General features: G+C 40.8%; 1 long non-coding RNA gene across 1 annotated transcript; it reads right to left on the bottom strand.

Moving 5' to 3' along the window:
- Positions 1 to 1065: 1065 nt before the first annotated feature.
- Positions 1066 to 2776, bottom strand: LOC122468868. The gene is made up of 2 exons (XR_006293334.1): positions 2410 to 2776; positions 1066 to 2236 (listed from the first exon to the last, which is right to left on the bottom strand). It is a non-coding gene; the product is annotated as an uncharacterized LOC122468868 (long non-coding RNA).
- Between the last annotated feature and the right edge of the window lie 7534 nt (positions 2777 to 10310).

The following is a 10310-nucleotide window of genomic DNA, read 5'->3' as shown; positions in this document are numbered from 1 at the left end:
TGGCAACTTGCCATGTCTGCTTTCCTGACCACTAAGGTGGGGATCCAGAATATTAGGCAGAGATGACATCTTTCCTTCTTGAGGAGTCAGTACAAATTTCACAGTAGCGATAACATTTCCTTAGAGGCATTAATAATCATATCATTATAGGGTATTTGTTGAGTACATATGTTGCACATGGGATTTCATATAACTTTGTATATTTTATCTCATTTAATTCATAATAACTCAGCACAATAGGTGTTCTTTTTTTTCTTTTTTTCAAGTGTATTTATTTATTCTGAGAGAGAGTGTGGGGTGGGGGGAGGGCAAGCTCTGCCTGACATGGGGCTCGATCCCACAGACCATGAGATCATGATCTGAGCCAGAATCAAGAGTCAGACTCTCAACTGACTGAGCCACCCAGGCCCCCCTGGGTGTTCTTATTAACATGTGTTAACAAGGAAGCTTAGATGAAGATAAATAATTGCCTAAGGATACAGAGCTAGAAAATTGCACACAAGATTTGCAATTTGATTTTTGTGACTCCAAAACCCATGTGCTTTGCATATCATCTTGCTTTTTTTTAAGTTTGTTTATTTTTGGGAAAGAGAGAGAGAGAGTGAGAGAGAGAGAGAGAGAGGGAGAGAGAGAGAGAGAGAGAGAACAAGGGTGGGGGAGGGACAGAGAGAGAGAGAGAGAGAGAGAGAGAGAGAGAGAGAGAATCCCAAGCAGGCTCCACTCTGTCAGCGCAGAACCTGATGTGGGGCTCAAACCCACGAACTGTGAGATCATGACCCGAGCTGAAATCAAGAGTCGGACACTTAACTGCCTGAGCCACCTATGTGCCCCTCATCTTGCTTTAAAGACCAATAGGAATTTGTCAAGTATAAAAGTAGGCTAGTGGAAGACTTACCAGGTGGAAGGAACTGTCAACTAGCTTCTTTGGAATAAACTGGTGGTTTCCAGAGGGGAGGGGATGGGGGAGGCAAACTGGGGGAAAAGAGGTGGGAGGTACAAGCCTCTACTTATGGGATGAGTATGGCACAGCATATTTTATGGGAATAAAAGGCATAGCATAGAGAATATGGTCAATGATATTTTAATGGCATTGCATAGTAACAGATGGTGGTTATACTTGCCATGAGCACAGCATAATGTATAAACTTGTAGAAACACTATGTTGTGCACCTGAAAGTAATGTAACATTGTGTGAACTTCACTCAAATAAAATTTATTTTGGAAACCAAAAAAAATCCTATCTTCTTCAGCCTTGAAAACTTGAAGTTATTGATATCTACCACTCAAAGTCTAATAATCACCAAGCAAATCCTGTGTAAATACAGGCAATTGTAGCTAATGTGTAAGTAGTTCAGAACCACCAAATGGAGAGGTGGCTTTGGAATCACAGTTGGGATGTTACTGGAGTACACAGTAGGCATTTTTTTTTCTGCTAAAAAAGTACCAACTTTCTTCTAATTATTTTTTTTTTCACTATACTTCTGACTTTCACTCCAGTTTCATCAACTCTACTAGAATAAAGCTGCAAAATCATTCATTTCTGCCCCCTTGGACTAACCATTCCTGGCTGTGGTCTTTAGGAAAACAGAATGATTCATTGGAACTACGATGCACTCTGACCATTATCTTCATTTTTCTTCTCTATCGACTCCCTTCTTTTCTCCCCACTGCCCACCCCAGGGAGCTGTAGACCCATATTTTTACTGGTTCAGATAGTGAGATGCATTTCTAGAAGGTGATCCCACGACAGAGGAATCTTGTTCTTTAGTGTATGTGGGAAATATCTGGAAAGGTAGTGGAGATGGTTCCATGAGAGCCTGAGATTGTTACCACTGTTCATGTCAGGAAATGTGGGAGGAAGGGCCGGGTAGGGGGGTGGGGGACTCAGCAGCAGTGTGACAGAGCCTGCAGTAGGGCTTGGGTACAGGCGTCCAGGTGCCATGGGAGCACTGTGCCCCTGCACAGGTGTAGATGGCAGCATCTTCAGCCTGGGCGGCAATGATGAACAGGGAGCTGTCTTTTCTTGCTTCACCAAACTGAGCTACTAGACTCTTCTGCTTCTTTATTTCTCCTCTCCTAGATAATGTCATCAAATGGACTGGACCTTCCCCAGGCTTCTGTCTGTACCACTGAAAGCTGGTAAACGTGCTTGTGGAGTTGCAATACGCAGTAAAGTTTTCTCCCTCCTGGACGCTTATAAAACGAGGACTCTGCTCCAGTTGCTGGGTGCTCTGCCCTGTTGAAAACCAAAGCAGTGGGCACTGGGGAAGGGAACTGGGGACTCTTTCTCAGCCTGACATGACTTTTCCTCCCTCTTCCCCACCTGCTCCTTCCCTCACCCTCTCCCTTTTTTCTTTTAATTTTCCCTTGGATTTCCAGTTAAGGTAATTGGAAACTTCTCAAACTCACATGCCAGTTGAATCCAAAGGATCAGCACTGAGAATTTCAGGGGCATCTTTTCTTCCTGTCACAGGATGGCCCTGGTCACTGACTTTAGCTGCCCTTGAAAGATACTCTCCTGAAAGAGGCTTTTTTGAACTAGAGTAACACTTCCCACCCACTTGGATCTGGGTAAAAAGGCAGAGGTCTCTGTGTGGCAGCCAATTGAATCATTCACTCTCTACCCTCCCCTTCTTCCAGCCTCACACTCTGCTTTGAAGGATTTAGCCTTTTGAGACAGTACCCTCCTGTGGAGAGATAGGAAAGTGATTTACTTTCAGTAATGCTTTTATTTCTCCTAGTTTCATTTGGTATGCACAAATACCAAGATATAAGTAGAGACTAATGACCTTTCTCAGAAATAGAAAATACATCCTTTTAAAAATTGATCATTTTGGGGTGCCTGGATGGCTCAGTAGGTTAAACATCCAACTTTAGCTCAGGTCATGATCTCACTGTTCATGAGTTCCAGCTCTGTGTCAGGCTCTCTGCTGACAGCTCAGACCTGGAGCCTGTTTAGGATTCTGTGTCTCCCTCTCTTTCTGCCCCGCCCCTGTTTCTCTCTCAAAATAAATAAGCATTAAAAAATTTTAAAAACATTTTTCATTTTGAGGCGTACCTGGGTGTTTCAGTCGGTTAAGCATCTGACTCTTAGTTTCACCTCAGGTCATGGTCTCTCGGTTCATGAGTTTGAGCCCCATGTCTGGCTCTGTGTGCCAGGAGGGGCAGGAAGCCTGCTCAGGATTCTCTCTCCCTCTCTCTCCCTCTCTCTCTGCCTCTCCCCTGCTTGTGCTTTCTCTCTCTCTCTCTCTCTCTCTCTCTCTCTCTCTCTCTCTCTCAAAATAAGTAAATAACATTTAAAAAATCATTAAAAAATAATAAAAAAATAAAAATTTATCATTTTGAGACAGAATAACAGAAGATAAAGGAAATACTATCTTATAACTTCTGGTATCCTCAGCAAGCATGTTGAGCAGGACTGTGTCTGTAAACTGCATTTGTAGGTGTGATATGTGTGTTGTGTTTGTGTGTGAAACTGTGGTATATTTTCTGGGTCATATGGCATGGGTAAGCACCCAGACATGAACCTATTTTGACCAAATTAAGATGAATAACCCTGTTGATATTCTTTAATTAAGAATACTTTCCTGATATCTATCGCATTACTCTGCCATTAGGTCTCTGATTCATGACTCTCAAAGTCTTCAACATGTTGTGTTGTGATTGCACGTGTTGGATTCACCTACAAGTTCCTTGACAGAAAGATTGCACCATTTTCACTCTTGTGGCCCTAGCAATTACTAGGCAGAAAAATGTCAATACATGGCTAACAAATTATTGAATCAATGTGTGAGAGTGTGTGTGTGTGTGTGTGTGTGTGCATTAATATAGTGCTTCAAGTATACAGATATTGTGATGTGGGTGTATTGTGTATTCAAATATCATAAAATCTTGGGTAAATGGCCTCATGATTGCTTTGGCTACTGTTCATAGCCATTAGTAAAGATAATCAGTGTTGGCCATGTGACTACATCCAAGTATAATGAGATTTGGTTCAGTATGATGGCTTTCCAGGTGAATGTTTTTGGGCCTTCTCTGCCATCTTATGCTCCATAACGTACTACTGAGTTTTAGGTACTATATCACCCTTTTGTCATGAGCTACACTATTCACAATATCTGACAGAATTAAGTTACTATTTAGCTCTTCAGATTCTGAAGTCAAATGGGATCACCATCAACTTTCGCCAGTTGTTGGGGAAATGTTTCTTTCCTCAGTGTGCCCATTCTATAAAGGGATCCATTTGTAATCATACATTAAAAAGAAAATAAAAACCAGTTATGCTCAAACAACACAATGATTTCTCTCAGTGTATAATTGTTACTGAGCCTCAACATCAGCTGCGCATTACTCGAAATGCCAATACTCAAGAGACGACGGGTTTTTTTTTTAAGTTTATTTATTTATCTTGAGAGCCAAAATCAATTTCAAGCTGGGCATAAAGCCGACTTTAAAAATATGTATTTTGGTGGAGGAGGGATAATTTCTGACTAAATGATTTGGTGCTGGAGTCAGACATATTTAGATTAGTAAGGCATCACTGCCAATTACCAGTGAGGTCACATCAATTTACTTCACTCACTCATGTAATAGCTTCCTATTCAGTAGAGCAGGGCTTACACTACTTATTTTATGGGTATGTCTTGCGGATACACTGAGATTATGTACATAAATCAGACGGTGTTTCAATCAACCTATTTTTATGATTCCCTGAAGCTCATCTCTACTCCTCCAATTCCTCCTCAACAGGACTGAGCAAAAAGGTCTAGCGGGGTCCTTATCCAGAAACATCCAGGAGCACATCACCATCGTTAGCCACAATCATCCTAAGGGAAATCACCCATCCCGTGTGAATGTCCTGGCCTGTGACAAGGGTTGTGTGAAGAGGTAGGACAAGCACACAAGATCCAATTAGTCACCTTTTCCCTTTTTAATAAACCGGTATACAAAGTATCTAGTTGGGCCAAAACGTAGGTATTTTTGATTTGGTAAACTTGATAAACTATGCATACAACTAGCAGTTATCGACTTCTCTAAACACTTTACATAAATCAACTCATTTCATCCTATCAACTCTGGGAGGTAGCTAACATTATTCTTATTTTTCCTGAGGAGCAAATGGAGGTACAGAAGTTAATTAAGCTCCCCAGGATCATAGAGCAGAGTCCGGCTTCAAATCTAGGCAGTGCAGCTGATGAATGCACAAACCTGACCAGCTTAGAATACTGCCTCTCGGGCGGTGTAAACCTTGCCAAGCGGGGGGGGGGGGGGGGGGGGATGGAGATCAGCAGACCAGCAGCAGCACGTGGGAGTTTGTTAGAAATGCAGATTTACAGGTCTTACCGAGTCATAATCTGTAGTTTAACAAGATCCCCACCTCATCAAAGTTTGAACAAGTCTGATGCAAAAGTGGTATGGTAACCATCCTAGATCATTGAGAATAAATATGCATCCAAGTGAGGTGGTGGATTCAAGAAGAAATACATATACTTATCTATTGAAACTACCTTGAGCATTATGAATATTCAAATACATATTTTCTCTTACTGCAGCTGTGGATATTCATTTCCTTGCCTTTCTTCCTCAACTCAACCCCTGAGATATCTTTATTCCCTTAACTTAGGTCTGCAACATGGATGCCGGAGGTATCTTGTGTTTTTATCTCCTAAATCTCTGCCGAGGGAAACCTGTTCTATCCACAGCTGAGATTGCATCTTCTCTTTCCAAGAAAAATATCTCATATTGTACTCAATTTATTCAAGTCAACTAGTAGCTTTATACAATTCTTTGGAAGATGGCTACTGTGCAAAGAGCTAGAGCTTAATTTTGTAATCTAGGGTTTAGTGCCTTTGGATGCTCACAGGTGCTATAAATTAATTAACTGGCCTGTGTTCCTAGTTAAGTCATCAAAACAGCTCCCCCTAGGGGCGTCCAGGTAGCCTAGTCAGTTGAGCGTCTGACTTCGGCTTAGGTCATGATCTCAGAGCTCATGAGTTCAAGCCCCACATCGGGTTCTGTACTGACAGCTCAGAGCCTGGAGCCTGCTTCTGATTCTGTGTCTCCCTCTCTCTGCCCCTCCCCCATTCATGCTCGGTCTCTCTCTCAAAGATACAATAATAAAACATTAAAAAAAATTTAAAAACCCAACTCTCTCTAACTCTGTTTCATACGAGTAACTGTCCGTTGTGAGCAATTCAAACCCCTGGCCAGTTTGCAACTTAGTATTCGATCCACTTACAAAACAGCCAGTGTACATTTTACTTCAGCGGCACAATGAGGCTCAGCCCATCATTTATGTTAGTCTTTATTAGTTTCTTATTTGATAAATGGACATCTTTATTCTAGAATGTGTTTTAGAACGGCCCTGTGAGAGGCCGAGTAGGTGAAATTGTCCTTTCAGAATAGAGGAAGAAGCCTGTCTAAGATCACAGAATAGGGATGGATAGACAAGAGCCAAAAGTCAGTTTTCTCTTGCCAGCTCCTTTTAGGGCACCGAGAGAGGCAGAAAAGGGAACGGTGAGATAGGACAAAGAAGGAAATGTCCATGGAAGATATGGAAGAAACTAGAACAAAAAAAGTACTCACATTGCAGGCCCCAGTTATGCAAGGGTGGGAAATAAGTTAATATAACTAACATTGGGGAGATAGAACTCTATGAAAAGCCATTGTTATACTTCAGTGTAGGCCTGAGTGGCCTAGAGTGTCACATTATATAACGTCAAAAAATAAGAGGATGGACCAAGTTACTGACTTCCTCAGCTGATGCAGAGGAAGAGAAGTTGGCAAAGCCCATATTAAGGCATAGGTATATTATCAAATGTATATATTTGCATTTTGAGATAGTTTTTTCAGACTACTAAAAATATTTGATTCACTGGGGTTGCTTTTCCAAAACGCCTGTCGAGGACAACTTTGCTGCCTTGATGCTAGGTGTCACAACCCCAGCAGCAGGACTGGGGACCAGCTGCAGGTGCCCAAAGAATACAAAACACAGAGGTTAATTGGTGAAACTGAAATGTTCCTGAAGCCCCGAATCTCCTTAGTGGTAAGGGTAACTCTTGGTTTCTCTCTTCTTTTTCACTCCAATTTAAATTTGTTACAAACAAGATCTTGGCAATCCTTCCTGGGGTTCTGTTTATCCCCGTTAAAGCGTGCACAGGAACAGGAATAGCAACTTTAGTGTTTCTCCCCACTTTGACATGCAGGGATCAAGAACTCTTCTTGCTGATTGGCAAGGCAGCATAAGACATATAAATTTAATCTTGCTATAGAATTTACACACTTTTTCTACCATTCTTGCAGAGAACCCTGGATAACCCCAAACAAGGGTGACTCTACTATATCCCTTAGCCTGTTGGGAAAGTCTTTGACAGCTTCGGTGCCCACTTCCAAGGGGAAGCTATAAGATCTAAGCTTCTCCACCCGTCCTGGCCAAGCATCTGAACCTAAGGTGCTTGAAGTTCAGAACTGTTGAGATCTTAGACTTCAAGAAATAGAATTATGTGTGTGGTTATGCAGACAGAGACCAGCTCCACTCTTTGCCAAGAATTATTTACACAAACTGTAAACAACGTCCCTCCGATCTGTGAGTGGAAACATGGCCCTTTCAGGGAGGATTCATAAATATTAAAAATATTATCCAGGGGTGCCTGGGTGGCTCAGTCAGATAAGCATCTAACTCTTGATCTGAGCTCAGGTCTTACTTGCAGGGTCGTGAGTTCAAGCCCCATGTTGGGCTCTGAGCTGAGCGTGGGGCTTACTTAAAAAAAATTTTTTTTTTAAATACTATCCAATATACAATAGACTGTTTCTGTTAGGTGGGTATTCCAAGTAGAAGTCTTCTCCTTTCAGGTTTACAGGAACCCGAGAATCTGTCTCAAGGCTGAGAACTCTTCCTAAAGTCACCAAATAGCCTTCCCACTCTGGATCTCACTAATTCTAAGAGAATTGTCAAGAAACAATGACCTGACCATCCCACCCCCCACCCCCCACCCCCCTATTGCTCTGGGACCTGCAGACCCTGCTCTTCTCTCCTGGCCACTTTTTCCTTCTTATTTCCTACCACAAACCCTCTCATCAGTCTCTACCACTTTCCATAAACCCTATACATTCTTGAATACATTTAGGATTTTCCAAACAAGCCAGAAGATTCTGTCAGCAAATATAGCTTGCTTGCCAGACATCATCACTTACATGTCGAAGCACAGATATACCACTTGCTCAAACACAAGTGAGCAGGAAGGAGAAACATGCAAGGAGAAATAAAATATAAATGAATACAGCAAAATAATGGCAAATTATATTTATGTATGTGTGTGTTTATATATATATATGTTGTGTGTGTGTGTGTGTATATATATATATATATATACACACAACCCCCCCCCACATATGTGGGTTACCTTACAGTGTTCTAGTGTAGTCCATCGTGTGTATACAGCATTTGTTTTGTGGCAGATCATCATAACTGGTAATTCTTTAAAAGATGAAAGAATAAAGTTCTTTATTCTAAGCATGCTTCATGTGTTTTCTGTCATCGCTTAGCAAAGTGTTCTGTAAATATGTATCAATAAGGTGATACTATATTCTTGCTGATTTCTGATCTTGCTGATCAGAAAGTCTACTATAATCTTGCTGATTTCTGACGATGGATTCTGTTACTTATTGAGCACAAAGGGTAAAGGTCTCCAAGTGTAATTGTAGATTTGTCTATTTTTTTTCTTTCAGTTCTAATAGTTTTAGCTTTCAGCATTCTGAAGTTATATGCATATATGTTAACACTGTTATGTCTTCTTAGTAAGCTGAACTTTTATACGTATGGAATATACCTCTTTATTTCTGTAATATTTCTTTTTCTGAAGTTTAAATTGTCTGACATTAATATAGCCTTTCCATATTAGTGTTTGCCTGGATGTCTTCTCCCATACTTTTATTTTTAATCTATGTCATTATATTTAACATGGGTTTCATGAGACAGTACACAGGTGAGTCAAAAAAAATCCACGCTGGCAATGTCTGTCTTTAAATTTCTTTAAATTTGTGTATTTAAACTATTTGTATTTAACATAATTATTGATGTGATTAGATTTAGGTCCATCATTTTATTGTTCATGTTCTGTTTGCATACTCTGATTTTGTTTCTCAGTATTCTATCATCTATTTGCTCTTTCTTTTTGTAGTATGTTATGTAGTATGCTTTCTAAGGACTGTATGTAGCGTGCCTACTGCCTCACCTTTCCCAGTCTGTGTAGAGTTATTTCAGTGCTTTAAGCAAAATATAGAAATGTTACACTTGTATAGGTTATTTTACCCCCCCCCCTTCATTTTATAGCTGTTGGATGTCTTCCATTTCAGACTCTTAAAAAAAATTTTTTTAATGTTTATTTATTTCTGAGACAGAGACAGAGCATGAGTGGGGGAGGGGCAGAGAGAGAGGGAGACACAGAATCCGAAGCAGGCTTCAGGCTCTGAGCCTTCAGCACAGAGCCTGATGCGTGGCTCGAACTCACAAACCGTGAGATCATGACGTGAGCTGAAGTCGGATGCTCAACCGACTGGGTCACCCAGACTCCCCGAGACTTTGAAAGCCCCACCATCAACGTTATAATGATTTGATTTCAGTAGCTATACATGTCTTAAATAAGAAAAGAAAATTCATTTCTTACATATGACCAGACTTTTACTATTTCCATTGTTCTTAGTTCATTCTTAAAGTTCCAGATTTTCCTCTGGTATCATTTCTTTTCAGTCTGAAGAACTTTCTTCAGGATTTCTTTTAAGGTAGGTCCACTTAGGAGTAAATTCTGTTTTCCTTCACTGGAGAAAGTCTTTATTTTACCATAATCTCAGTAGGGAATTTTCATTGGCTGTGGTTTTCAGGATTGAAAACTAATTTTTCCCCCTTAGCATTTTAAAAAGGTAACAGGAGAAGATCATGTAGAGTCTATAGGCCATTGTAAGGACTTTGAGAAAAATGGGAAACTACTGAAAGCATTTATGTGACATGATCTGACCTGTGTTGCTCTTGTGTTTTTTTTTTTTTATTTTTTAGATGTTTTTTAATGTTCTTTATTTTTGAGAGAGAAAAACAGAGTGTGAGTCAGGGAGGGGCAGAGAGAGAGGGAGACACAGAATCCGAAGCAGACTCCAGGCTCCGAGCTGTCAGTGCAAAGCCAGACACGGGGTTCGAACTCACGGAGTGCAAGATCATGACCTGAGCCGTAGTCTGATGCTTAACCGAGCCACCCGGGCACCCCTGACCTATGTTTTAAAGAATCACATGGGCTTCATGTCATGGACTGAATGTGTGC

Source organism: Prionailurus bengalensis, chromosome B3, assembly GCF_016509475.1.
Source record: "Prionailurus bengalensis isolate Pbe53 chromosome B3, Fcat_Pben_1.1_paternal_pri, whole genome shotgun sequence".
Classification (NCBI taxonomy): domain Eukaryota; kingdom Metazoa; phylum Chordata; class Mammalia; order Carnivora; family Felidae; genus Prionailurus; species Prionailurus bengalensis.
This window is presented reverse-complemented; position numbering and strand designations above follow the sequence as displayed.